We start from the raw sequence: 13544 nt of genomic DNA, 5'->3' as shown, positions 1-13544 counted from the left end.
TGCTTAGAAGATTTGGCTAATCCCATAAAGATTTATATTTGATTATTTGACCCCAGTGAAAATTATTATGATCTGCGCTATCAAGACAAAATATATTCTTCTCTCACAAATCTGATGATAATGAAGCATCTGACATATTTTAAAGATGAGACAAAGATCTCTTCTCTAAACTATTTCCTAATTTGGAGTCTATAGACTATAGGAAGGAAGATACTCAAAAAAACACACGCCTACTCTAATCGAATAGTGGGATTTAACCTTCACTCTTCTAACATATCCACAACCCCAAAGTGCGATTATGCATCAACGGTATACAAACCAAGGATTCTCGGTTTCACATTCCAGCCTGCTGGCCACTAGACCAAGACAGATCTTGTTGAAAAAAAAAAAACACCACAAGGTACTTGCATCTAAGCACATCAACAAATGGAACTTCGCCATAAAACACAATTATTAAACTGAAATCAAGATCGAATCTAAAAATCAAAACAAAGCCTTTAAAAACGTGTATATCAAACATATAAAAAAAGCCAACTTTGTTCGTGATAGTAAATAACTATAAATGAATATAGAGATAACCAACCTAGGGAAAACATAATAACTGAAAAACCTACTTTGCAGTTTGTTTTATTTCTTGCAGTAATTTCAAAGAGGTATATATCACGAAATGAAAAATAAATAGACTGGTCTAGGTTGTTGTTGTTTGTTATAAAGCACAAAGCTATACAAAGGGCTATCTGTGCTCTGTCCACCACACGTATCGAAACTCGGTTTCTAGCAGTGTAAGTCCGCAGACATGCCGCTCTGCCAGTAGGGGGCAACTGGTCTAGGTAGAGATCCATACAAATTGTTCTTGGTCGTAAAACCTAGCATCAAGAATAGAGCATATTTTTCTTTATAACGTAACAGTAATACTAAAGTTAACACTACAAGTATTAATAAAATACTAGCGTTTAACTATTCACGCCACCTCCCTTACAAAACAAAGAATACGAATAAAAAGATTTGTTTTTTGTGGTTAAGCACAAAGCTACACAAAGGGTTATCTGTGCTGTTGTCCCCACCACGGGTATCGAAATCCGGTTTCTAGCATTGTAAGTCCACAGACATACCGCTGTGCAACTGAGGGGCACGATAACAAGAATAAAGTGGGGGAAAAAACAAAAAAGTAATCTCAAAACAAAAACTTGGTATGGTATCCAGTGAAACTTATCCCAAAAAGAAATACCAAATAACACCATGAATTTTACCATAAGTTGTTAACTCCAAGACGGGTATGAGCTATAAAAAACGTGTAAAAATTAAATCGAGTACATCTGTTTAAAGCAGTGGAATATAACTTGCTTCAATAACACAGATCATTTCCTTTCAAATCAAGAAATGTAATTTCCTAAATAAATCTTCATTGAATTTTGAACAAAGTAAGCTATCTATATAGATTAGACCTCAAAAGAAATTCAGTAATTAAAACAGCTAAACACCATAATAATAATAACGATGTTCGAACGAAACCATAATAATTACAATGTTTCAATGAACCTTAATAATAACAAATTTTCAACGAATAATAATAATAATAATAACAATGTTCCAATGAACCTTAATAATAACGCATTTTCAACGAATAATAATAATAATAACAATGTTTCAATAAATAACAAGAAGCATATCACTCAAATTCCTCCATTTTCCAGCAAACAATACCATAGATTTACTACAATCTATCGTTAAAGGCCCAGAGCGCTTACAAAACCAGCAACATTCACTAAAATGTTTTAAATTCGATATTCTGTCGAATAAACACATTAACGTAAGCCATAAGAGTAAAGCTACAGCGTGGTTTGGAAATAAACACCTGTAGCTGTTGAAGTTTCGTCGTTAGGCTTACAAGGAATGGTTCAATGCCACTTTTTTTGAGCTCCCAGTTGGATACCTTTAATAAAAGAGATAGCATCTGCTAAAAATAAACCTTCAAGGCTAACCTAAGATATTGTCTGAATATGTTCGGATCAAATACAAATATATTCAAAACTCCGAACGAATAGCTATACTAACATTATCAAAATGTTGCTTCTTGATCAAACGTATAATAGCAAAGACTTTGTCACATATATTCTCCAAAATCAGTAAACCTCAAACTGATTGAATATTGTTGTCAACACTGCAAGTGTAACATAACATGATTTGGGTAACGAGTTTCAAAACACACGTGACTCTGTTTGCGGGTACTTTCACGAGAATCTTAGTATTGTCGCAGACCAGAAGAGACACGGGTCACCCCCTTTGCTGTATTATTCAATACCCCACGTTTTGTGAATTAGTTGAAAATGGAGGGAAAGAAACTAACATTCTGAAGAGGCTCTTCAGACAATACGGGTCCTAATTTGGATAAACATATACGATAAAATCCAGTCTTTAGCTCATCGAAATGCCAGATGTCGAGATAATGACTTTATTACCGTTGTAATTTTGCTCAGTATTTACAGTTGTTATTACATCATTTCCATCAAAACTTAATACATTTTTTTGACATCCTTCTTTCGGCATTTATAATTGTTTGTTATCAACACACACACATACATGGTCGACTTCTGTCGAAAGTGCTTCAGTAGATAGTAAATTATGATTATAACTGCTTTATTTCATATGTGACCAAAACATTTGATTGACCTCAAATCCTCAATCGATAGTACTTTCTTAAATTGTAGACGATAAGTAAATCGATAACCTGAAATGTTACATGAGCCTTTCTTTTTCATTTCTGGCAGATCAACAGACAGTGGGCAGGTGCGTGAGTATTAAAAGTTCCTAGTGTTACTTCTAATTTTAAAGAAGATAATAATAGTTATTCTGAAAATTATTGGCCTGTTAGTCTTGTTTCTGTCGTAGGAAAAACTCTAAAGAGAAGTTTTACAAACTCATTTATTGCAGTATACTATCGTAAAGGAAAGCCAGTGTGAATTGAAATAAGGGAGAATTTGTCACACTAATCTGTTGACTTTTGCAAGAATGTCATCTGAACGATACAAAAGGTGTGTAGTTGGTGTATTTAAATTTTCAAAAAACTTTTGATAAGATGCCTCGCAGTGGATTATCCAAGAATATCCCATCGAAAAAGTGTGAGGAAGAACTAGTAATTGGATTGTACAGTGATTGGATAAAAAGAAAACAAAAGGTTGTTATTAAACGTAGTTCAATTTCAACCATTGCTACTAGTGGAGTGTCTTAAGGCCAGTGCTTGAATGTATTTTGTTTGTTACTTACTCCAATGAAGAAGAAAGGTCCACCTTTCGAAAGCGCTCGGGTTATGTGGTTTGTATCGTTTTATATTAAGACTTCTTGAACCTACGTGTTTTTCTGACATCATTAATAATAAATTCGTAAAGTTTTCTGATGCATTAAACTCTTGGGTATTTTTAACTCTATCAAGGATGTTGAGGTACTACCTATAGAATGCCTTGTGTCATTTGGTAAGTTGGAAAAATATTTGGAAAATGACCTTTAATTATAGAAGGTTAAAGGTAATGCATTTGATTTATCATAATATGTTTTACGTGCTTAATATATGTGGTAACCCACTCAGTAAAAAGGATTTTGGTATACTGGTGGAAAAGTCACTCAATTTGCTCTGGTGCTATAGTATTGAAGCTAAAGGAATTTTAGGTTATATTCATATTCATAGACATAGTGGTTCCAAGTAAAAAGAAGTTCTCTCTATATACAAATCAATTGTTAGGCCTCATTTGGAATACTGTATATAGCTATTAGGGTGACTCCAGTGATGAAAGGGTTATCTTACAGAGAAAGGTTGAGATCTATTAATTTATTTTCGCTTGAGAAAAGAAGTAAGAAGCGGTCATATCAGAGTTCACAAGATTTCTAACAAATACATACACAGACCCCTACAGGTCCAATGGAACTAATCTATGACACTAGCAGTTATGGCGTATAAATATTCAACAGTAGGAACAACAAATACATACACAGACCCCTACAGGTCCAATGGAACTAATCTATGACACTAGCAGTTATGGCGTATAAATATTCAACAGTAGGAACAACAAATACACTGAGAAGAACGACTCTATATTTCCGTGTATTTTATAGTGAGGCATTCAGAGCTAAACGTTCAGAACTCACAATCAATTCGCTATAGTTATTTTTGTTAGTTAAACACAAAGCTACACAACGAGCTAGCTCTGTTCTGTCCTCCGCTGGTTTCAAAAACAGATTTTTACAGTTATAAGTCCTCGTATTTACTGCTGAGCCATCGGGGAGTGGGGGACGCTATATAGTTACACAAGTCTTTGAGTCGATAGGCTCAACTCGATCGATAAAAGTTTGATTCTAATCAAAATTCGCCTATCTTGATATAACAGAGCTAAATGACGAAACGCCTTTTCAATCCGCCATGACAGACAGATAGAAATATACACCCCAGCGTTTTTACCTTCGAACAGCGCGAGAATATATTGATTAAACATTACCATAACTTAATCGGAAGAACAACTCACTCTCGAAATTAAACCTCTTGCGACTCCAGAAGAAGAAAAAACAAATCTGCAGATACTTTTTTTAAACTTCAAGAAATTCTCTTTCTCGTTTTAGTTGCTAGCCATGTGAAGAGAAGCTGAACTATAGGAGTATTTAACCTATATGAACAGCAAAAATGAAATATTAGCATATATACATAGCAAAAATATAACATTAACCTATACAAACGGCAAAAATAAACTATTAACCTATATAAATAGCAAAAATAAATATGAAACGATTGAGAAATATCTAAATCTAAATTCGCATCAACTTCAAGTTGTTGTAAATCTTCATAAGATTTTCTGACAACAGTTTGGCGAGTAAAATCGGCGAGTTATGGTCAGTTTATTGGGTGCAGAGCCTTACAAAAGGATATTTGCATTGTGACCACCACAGAAACCAAACCCCGAATTTTAGCGTTATAAGCCCTCAATCTTAGTGATGAGCAATGCATTATCGAGTTATAGAAATCACATAGCACACGATTTTCTAAAAGCTAACGTGGTAGAAAATGTAAAGAGACAAACAGCGATACTGCAAATATAGCGTTAAAACTATGCTATGTACTTACCAGTTAGCATACTATAAAACCGTTCTTCTCAAATTATCAGAGTTCCTTGCAAGTCACAAGTATATTTTATTATAATTTATTTTACACTTGCCTTATGCCAAATATAACATAAGTAAAATGCTTAACTTTCAATCTTGCTATGAGTATTCGCTGCATGATGTTTAGAGTGCCCAGATTGTGATGGTTTACAGCCTGTTTTGACAAAAACACGCTCCGCACTTTGGGGCTGTGAGGTGCTATATCATTGACGGTCAAATCCTATTATTTGACCAAACAAGAGTGGGCCAAGACTTCGCTGTGGGTGTTGCTAACTAGCTGTATTCTTTCTAGTCTATCAGTTCAAAATTAGGGACATCTATGTTCAGATAGCCACTAGAAAGCCTTGCACGAAATTCTAAAACAAACAAAAAATCTACGTGGTGTATTGTTTGACATCATGAAACAGTTTTGAAGCGTGCAGTCTGATAATAGAAATGACTTGTGCTTGTTTTAACAAATTAAAAGTAGTCACAAATAACACACAAGTGTCAAGTAAAAGCAAGTTACGTTTACGCTGTAGATTTTCTATGCTTTCATAGTGCTCTTCAGCAGGTACAAACTATTGTAAAAATGATATTGCAGTCTATAGATTTTATAGACTATCTTGATGCTTTTCAATAGGATTAAACTATTGTAAAAATATATTGCAGTCAATAGGTTTTATGTGCTTTCCTAATGTTTTTAGTAAGAGCAAACTATTGTAAGAAAACATTGCAGTCATTAGATTTTCTATGCTTTCCTGTTATTTCACTAGCAACGGATTCATGATGGGTAAACAAAGTCTAATAATGAAGATGAAGAAGGTTGATTTAACACAAAACATTTTATTTGCAAAGTTTGAACGTTTCGGAATACTCTCATTCCATCTTCAGCGAAATCTGAAAATCGTGTTATGAAGATGATTATTGAATAAAATCTTCATGTCATCATGTTCATAACACGATTTTTCAGATTTCGCTGAAGATGGAATGAATGTATTCCGAAACGTTCGAACCTTGTAAATATAATATTTTGTGTTCTTTATTATTAGATTTTCTGTTATTTGTTTAGTAAATGTCAATTTTCAGCTAACGTTATTTGCACGTTGTACGAAAAGTATATTTAACATCGCATACATATATATATATGTGTGTGTGTGCCTTTTGTGCTGCCTACCATCCATTATTTCGATGCTGTACTTTCAATACTCATTTTGAATGCATAAAATGAATATGTAACACACAGCATACCACATTAATAATATTTACATTAATGACAATTACATTCACACACAATATATATACGGAGGTTGGGTCATAAGATAGTTTACCCAATTAATGAGCCAAAGATTTTTTCAGTCTGGTGTGTAATACATAATTTGGTGTGTTTTGACTACAACCACACAAATAGGATTAAAAACTTTTTATTTTATTTCACAAAAACTTTTTTTTTGTTAAAGCAACTGCTCAAAGTATTTGCCTTCCTGACTTGCTCGGGATTCTTAAAATTGAATGAAAGAGCGACAGATTTCTTTTTCTGCACACTGTGCATCAGGATTTACAGATTCCTCTCCAATATAAGTTTTCGTCGCCTTACTGTCTGCATGTTTGTATGAATAAACTCTGATTATTCCTTACTCCGCAAAATAAATTTGCTAAAAAATTCCTTTGGTAAACGTATTTATTTTCAACTTTTTTCATACATATATTGTATGTTTCTATGGCTAGATGTGGCCGAGGTTTATTTTTTATGTGTGATATTCTGGTTCTTATATGTTATGTTATTACCCTTGAATATATGAAACAGATAAGAAAAAAAATTATTTCAAGTTTTTAGCTTAACTATCCGACACCCATCCAGCACACTTTTGCAAGGGTTTCTTTGTTTGTTTTGCTATACTAATTGTTTGTTTGTTTGAAGTTAAGTAAAAAGCTACACGAGGGCTTATCTGCGTTCGCAGTCCATAATTTAGCAGTGTAAAACTAGAGGGAAAGCAGCTAGTTATCACCACCCACCGCCAACTCTTGGGCTTCTCTTTTACCAACGAATAGTGTGATTCACCGTCACATTATAACGCCCCCATGGCTGAAAGGGCGAGCATGTTTGGTGGGACGGGGATCTTTTGCAAGGGAACTGAGAAGAAATACATCAGTTACATGGATTAGTATAACAGCCCCCAGTGGCACAGTGGTATGTCTGCAGACTTACAACACTAGAAATCGGGTTTCTATACGTGTGGTGGGCAGAGCACAGATAGCCCATTGTGTAGCTTTTTGCTTAACTTCAAACAAACAAACAATTAGTATAACAAAACTTCCCGGAAAAAACGAGTTTCATTAGAGAAATTACAGGCCTTTTGAAAATGTGAAAACTACATAACTGAAGCATATTTGCAATGCTCTGACGCGCCGAATATGTAATGTATATATGACAATTTCTAAGGTACTGAAATTCGTGTGTACTTCTATACTTTCATCGTCTATAGAAGTTCACTGTACTGTACCGATTGTTCTTTACATTTCGGTAGATTCTTAGTTATTATCAACTTAGAATGTCGCTATCGAGTCATTCTAACCCTCTCAGATTATTCGCCCAACGTTCACACAGGAATGTACAATGATTATCTAACAATAGCTTTTATTTTATTTCTATGGCAAGGAAAAACGACAATATCTTTATGTATGTTTTTCAAGCATCTGTCTAAGTTCTGTCTTGGTCTTTTCTTTATTTTGGTACAGTCAAGAAGAAGAAGAAAAGTCTTTTCCAGCCATACCATTGAAAGAGTCAAATGTTCTTCCTATCCAATACTGTTGAAGTCCTAGTCAAGTGTAGAATTCCTAGTAAAGTGTTCTTCCTTCCAATACTGTTGAAGTCCTAATCAAGTGTTCTTCCTGTCCAGCATTGTAGTATTCCTAGTAAAGTGTTCTTCCTGTTCAATACTGTTGAATTCCTAGTAAAATGTTCTTTCTGTCCAATATTGTTAAAGTCCTAGTCAAGTGTTCTTCCTATCCAATATTGAAGAATTCCTAGTAACGTGTTCTTCCTGTCCAATACTGTTGAATTCCTAGTAAAATGTTCTTTCTGTCAAATACTGTTAAAGTCCTAGTCAAGTGTTCTTCCTGTCCAGTACTGTTGAAATACTTTGCAGTTGCTTTTATAATTGTAATCATGTCTTTTGTTAATCTTTGTATTCTGTGAATTATAACACTGGACAACAAAACATTTGCTACTGAAGAAAACTCAAGTGATTCAGGGTACTTTGATGTTGCCGATTTCAAAAATGTTGTAAGAATTTGTCCATCGCCTCTAGAATTTGAGTTATTGTAATATCTCAATATTTTATCAGCACTATGTGAAATACTATGCAATTAACTCAGTACAATAGATTTATGCTGTGAAAATAAATTTACTTGGACAGTTTAATGGGTAAAATGTATACATTTTTGATAACTTCAAACATTGACTGTATTGTATTGATGTAATATTCCAAGTATATTATTCATATATGCTATTTGTTCTCGATATAATTGTAGCGAATTGCACCCCTTTTGCTTCATTTCCACGCTCGTCTGCTCCGCCCAGGAATCATGAAACCCTCACATACTCAGCTTGCTAGAACATTCGAAAAGTTCCTCGACTGAGCATAAAAGGGGCGGAGTCAAATGCCTCTTTCTAACCCAGTTGATCACTTCGCTTCGCGCACAGTCAATACAAAGTTCGATATTCTTCCTTGAATCATACCCGTGATATAATCAAATTCTGCAAAACTTTGTTTTTCTAAATCATTTAAATTCTAGTTCTGTAAACATAAATTCGTTTTCTACTTTTTAGAAAATCATTTGAAATGCTGGCTGCTTCCAGTTCAAGTAAAGTCCGAAAGTGTAAAAGTCACCCAAGCAGTTTCTGCTACATTTGTGAAAAATATATTACAGTTTCACGAAGGAAAAACGTCACACTGAAGGTAAAGGTAGCTTACTACCACTATTTTGGGTGTAAAATTGGTGACCAAGAAAAACATTGGACTCGACATGTGTGTTGTACAGTTTACACATCTGGCTTGACACAATGGCTGAATAAGAAGAGAGCAATTATACTACTTGCAGTTCCCATGATATGGCGTGAGCCCAAAGATCATCTAACTGACTGTTATTTTTGCATAACTAATGTTTCGGGATATTCAGGCAAAATTAAACAATGCGTCAAATATTCAGATATTGCATCTGCAATGAAACCAGTACCTCATGGGGATGGTCTACCAGCGCCACATCCACTAGCGCAATTAATTGGGAAACAGAAAAGTTATCCTGTGAAGGAGACAATGAATCATCTTCATCCTCTTCATCTAGTCATTCTATTTCTGTGGCACCTCAACATAAGCTACCTCATCTGATCACACAAGAAAATCTAAATGATCTGATTCGTGACTTGTTTCTATCAAAAAAATATGGGGAACTTCTTGGCTCTCGTTTTCAGCAATGGAAATGATTGGCTCCAGGAACAAGAGTTTCAATTTACCGAAGTCGTCATCAAAATCTTGCTTTTCACTACAGCATGTAAAATACATTATGTTTCTGTACAAAAGTTGATGCACTAATGAAAGAATTGGGTACTGAACATCATCCTCAAGAATGGAAAATTTTTATTGACTTATCTAAAGTTACTCTGAAAGCTGTACTTTTGCACAATGGAACACTAAGCCTTCAATTCCTGTTACTCATTCTGTGAACATGAAAGAAACGTATTAAAGCTTGCAAATTATATATTCTTAAATGCAATTTTCAATGAGCAAATTTATTACAGAAAAGGTTATTTTCACAATTTATAAGAATATTTTGAATAAATCTATCATAACTCGAAAACTAGAGGTAATCAGTAATTTTGAATATGAGTTTTTGAACCAGCATCATCAAATTACTCAGAAACAGTTGCATTTGTTTTCTAGTAGCAGAGAAAAATAATTCAAGTGTAATTAGTCTATATAGCATAATTCTGTGTGTTAAGGATAATAAGCCAGTTTGTAGTTGACTAAGAAATAAAAAAGGTTTGTTTGTTTGGAATTAAGCACAAAGCTACACAATGGGCTATCTGTGCTCTGCCCGCCACGGGTATCGAAACCCGGTTTCTAGCGTTGTAAGTTCGCAGACATACCGCTGTGCTACTGGGGGGCAATAAAAAAAAGGTACTTACTATAATACAGTAAATATAGGTTTCTTTTTCCATATTACTGAGTTAAGCGTAGCAATAAGCTAAGCAGTGGGAACAATAATGCCCAATATTCGGGACAATAAAACATGAGTAACTGCCGGTGGTTGTTTTTTATATTCCTTTTAATCAGTCTATTAAGTATACAAACTAGATTTTAAATAACATGCATTTAAAACCGGAATTAAAGATATATCTTTTTGGCTGCCACAAGGCACTACCCAGAAGACTTTTCGTTGATTACCAGAACTAGTCAGCTGAATGAAATCGTAATGGCATCCAACAGTTTTTCTTTGAATTCCGACATCCGTATAACTTTTTGATGCAGGACAGACTTTCCGAAATTTCCAAATCACAATCTTCGCTCACACTCTCCTCCAGTGGCTGAGTGGTTTCGATACCCTTGATGGGCAAATCACAAACAGCCCACTTTGTAACTTTACACTTAGCAACAAACAAACACAATCTTCATCCCTTTTTTGCTTTCAATTGGTGCATTACATGCCAATAAAAACCGCTGTACCTACTGTTATCTGTGATATTAACGTACTTGCAGATTTTTTTTATTGAAACCATCGTGGTAATTACAAATTTGATAGTACAACACTTAAAAGATTCAGGTTAGCAGAAGTTCTATCAAAACATGACAAGCATTCACTTGCTATAGATTCTGAAAGAGGGTCAGAAATTATCTAACTTATGTCGACTTTATTAATTCCAATGTAGCCATAGGTAAAAGGGAACCACTTGTGAGGTCTGTGGCAGCGTACTCTTTTCATGCATGTAGGTCCTATGGAAGATCTGGGATACGCAAGTGCTACAACGCCACTAAGAATGCTTGCACCACTATTGTGTAGTGATAATAGCTTTATGCAGTTTTGAAGTGATGGCAAAATAGGGACCTTGAAGCAGGAAAGTTAGCACTTTGACCGTGTTGGGTCAAGTGAGAGAAAACGTGTTGAGAATGTTATGACAATCGATGAGTGACTGACTTCGGTGAAGCGTCTGCATGTACAAGTTTCCACTGATATCAAGGAATCTCAAATAAGCACATTTCCAGGGTCTTAAAAACGTATGTTTGGTCAGCAGTCCAATATGTTGCCTGGTGGTTAGGGCTCTCTCTTCGCGGTTTCAAATCCTATCATTGGACATGCTCGCCCTTTCAGCTCTGGAGGTGGGGTTATAATGTGAGGGTGAATCCCAGTTTTTATCGGTAAAGAATAGCCCAAGAGTTGGCGATGGGCAGTGCTGATTGGCTGCCTTAAATCTAGTTTATCACTTCTAAATTAAGGATAGCTAGCGCAAGTAGCCCTTGAGTAGCTTTGCGCGAAATTCAACAAAAACAAACAAACAAACCATTATGCTGTTTCCACAAAGAATATACTCCTCATACTTGGTTTCAATGTAACAACCTCAACATCTTGAAATGGCTCACCCATACCCATAACTTGACATAATATACATTTGAACCAACTGGGGGAGCTAATTTAAAAAAAAAAGAGAGAGAGAGAGATCGCGGCGTTACAGTCTTGGTCAGCTGTCAAACTTTTGAAACATCGAAACAACGTCTTGCAGGCTAGTAGCAGTTATTCAGGCCAAAAGCGATGCTACGCCGTATTACAAAAGTTACCACTAGTTCCCCATATGACTACTTATGTCGAGATATTAACGTTTTGAAGGCTAGTAGCAGCTATTCAGGCCAAAAGCGATGCTACGCCGTATTACAAAAGTTACCACTAGTTCCCCATATGACTACTTATGTCGAGATACTTTTGGAAAGATGATGCACGTGTATAATCGTCAACCGCTAATGTCCAAGAGACTTTCTAACTGTTCTTTGTTTTCTTATTATTCTCTCTTAATAATATATATAGTTGATAATGTTCGTGAGACATAAATTCAAATTCTGCCAAAATCCCATCTCTGTTGCAGTGAATAACGTCGTCCAACATCATTCTGCCTAATGATATGAAAATATTAACTGGCACATACATCATGACAAAGTCATGGCGTAACATTTTTCAACAATAACTATTCTGTGTGATAAGCACTTTTTATTTTGTTATTAATATAAACATTGGTTTCACAGTTCCAGAAGCAAATTACGTAATAAAATTGCCTCTATTCTTCATGTCATATATATATATATAATCCATATTCACTATTTGAACGCTTATTTTCAGTTTAATGGACGGTGCCAGTTTCGACAACCTAACTCATTTTTGTACCTTCAGGACAGAAAACAACAATAACCTTTAAGTCATTAATTCTAGGTATATGCATACGTGTGTCAAGTGGAGATGTTTTTGATGATTCTATACTGATTATCACTAGTCGCTGTCCAGACGTTTGTGTAGACTATTTCTGCTAACTGTCCAGAGGTATATGTAAGTTATCTCTGTTCACTATCCAGTTTAGGTATATTATCACTGTCCAAAGGCTTGTGTAGACTATCTCTACTAACTGTCCAGAGGTTTATGTAGATTATCTCTACTCACTCTCCAGTAATTTATGTAGATTATCTCAACTTCATTATTTAGAGTTTATGTAGGTTATCTCTACTCACTCTCCAGTAATTTATGTAGATTATCTCTACTTTACTATTTAGGGTTTATGTAGGTTATCTCTACTCACTCTCCAGTAATTTATGTAGATTATCTCTACTTTACTATTTAGGGTTTATGTAGGTTATCTCTACTCACTCTCCAGTAATTTATGTAGATATCTCTACCTCATTATTTAGGGTTTATGTAGGTTATCTCTACTCACTATCCAGAGGTTAATGTAAATTACTAAACACTTTTAGTCTTCGTATGCTATCCTAGGTATGTTTTTCACTTTGTTCTTTTAAATCTATGCTCCTGAAAAAGCTAACACATTAGATTATCAATACACATAAAGTTAAAAAACAGTTGAAAACCAAATATCGTGGATTAATCTCAGTGAAAGAGGATGAAAGAACCATATTTATATTGCTTCATCATACAATATGTAACTCAAATCAAGAAAAAGATAACAGAAAAATCATATTACCTTATACTCGTTTATAATGCTGATTTAATCCAAGAGAATGATAGTATCACGTTACAGATTTTGTATCTAAACGAGTGGAAGAAAATATCAAGTTGCCTTATCCTTTCAGTAACACAAACTTATCCAAAAGAATGAACATTTATTACGTAACTCTTTTATACCACAAAGTTTCAGGAGAATAGAA

This window comes from Limulus polyphemus, unplaced genomic scaffold (assembly GCF_000517525.1).
Source record: "Limulus polyphemus unplaced genomic scaffold, Limulus_polyphemus-2.1.2 Scaffold464, whole genome shotgun sequence".
In the NCBI taxonomy this organism is placed as follows: domain Eukaryota; kingdom Metazoa; phylum Arthropoda; class Merostomata; order Xiphosura; family Limulidae; genus Limulus; species Limulus polyphemus.
Note: the sequence above shows the minus strand (reverse complement) of the source record.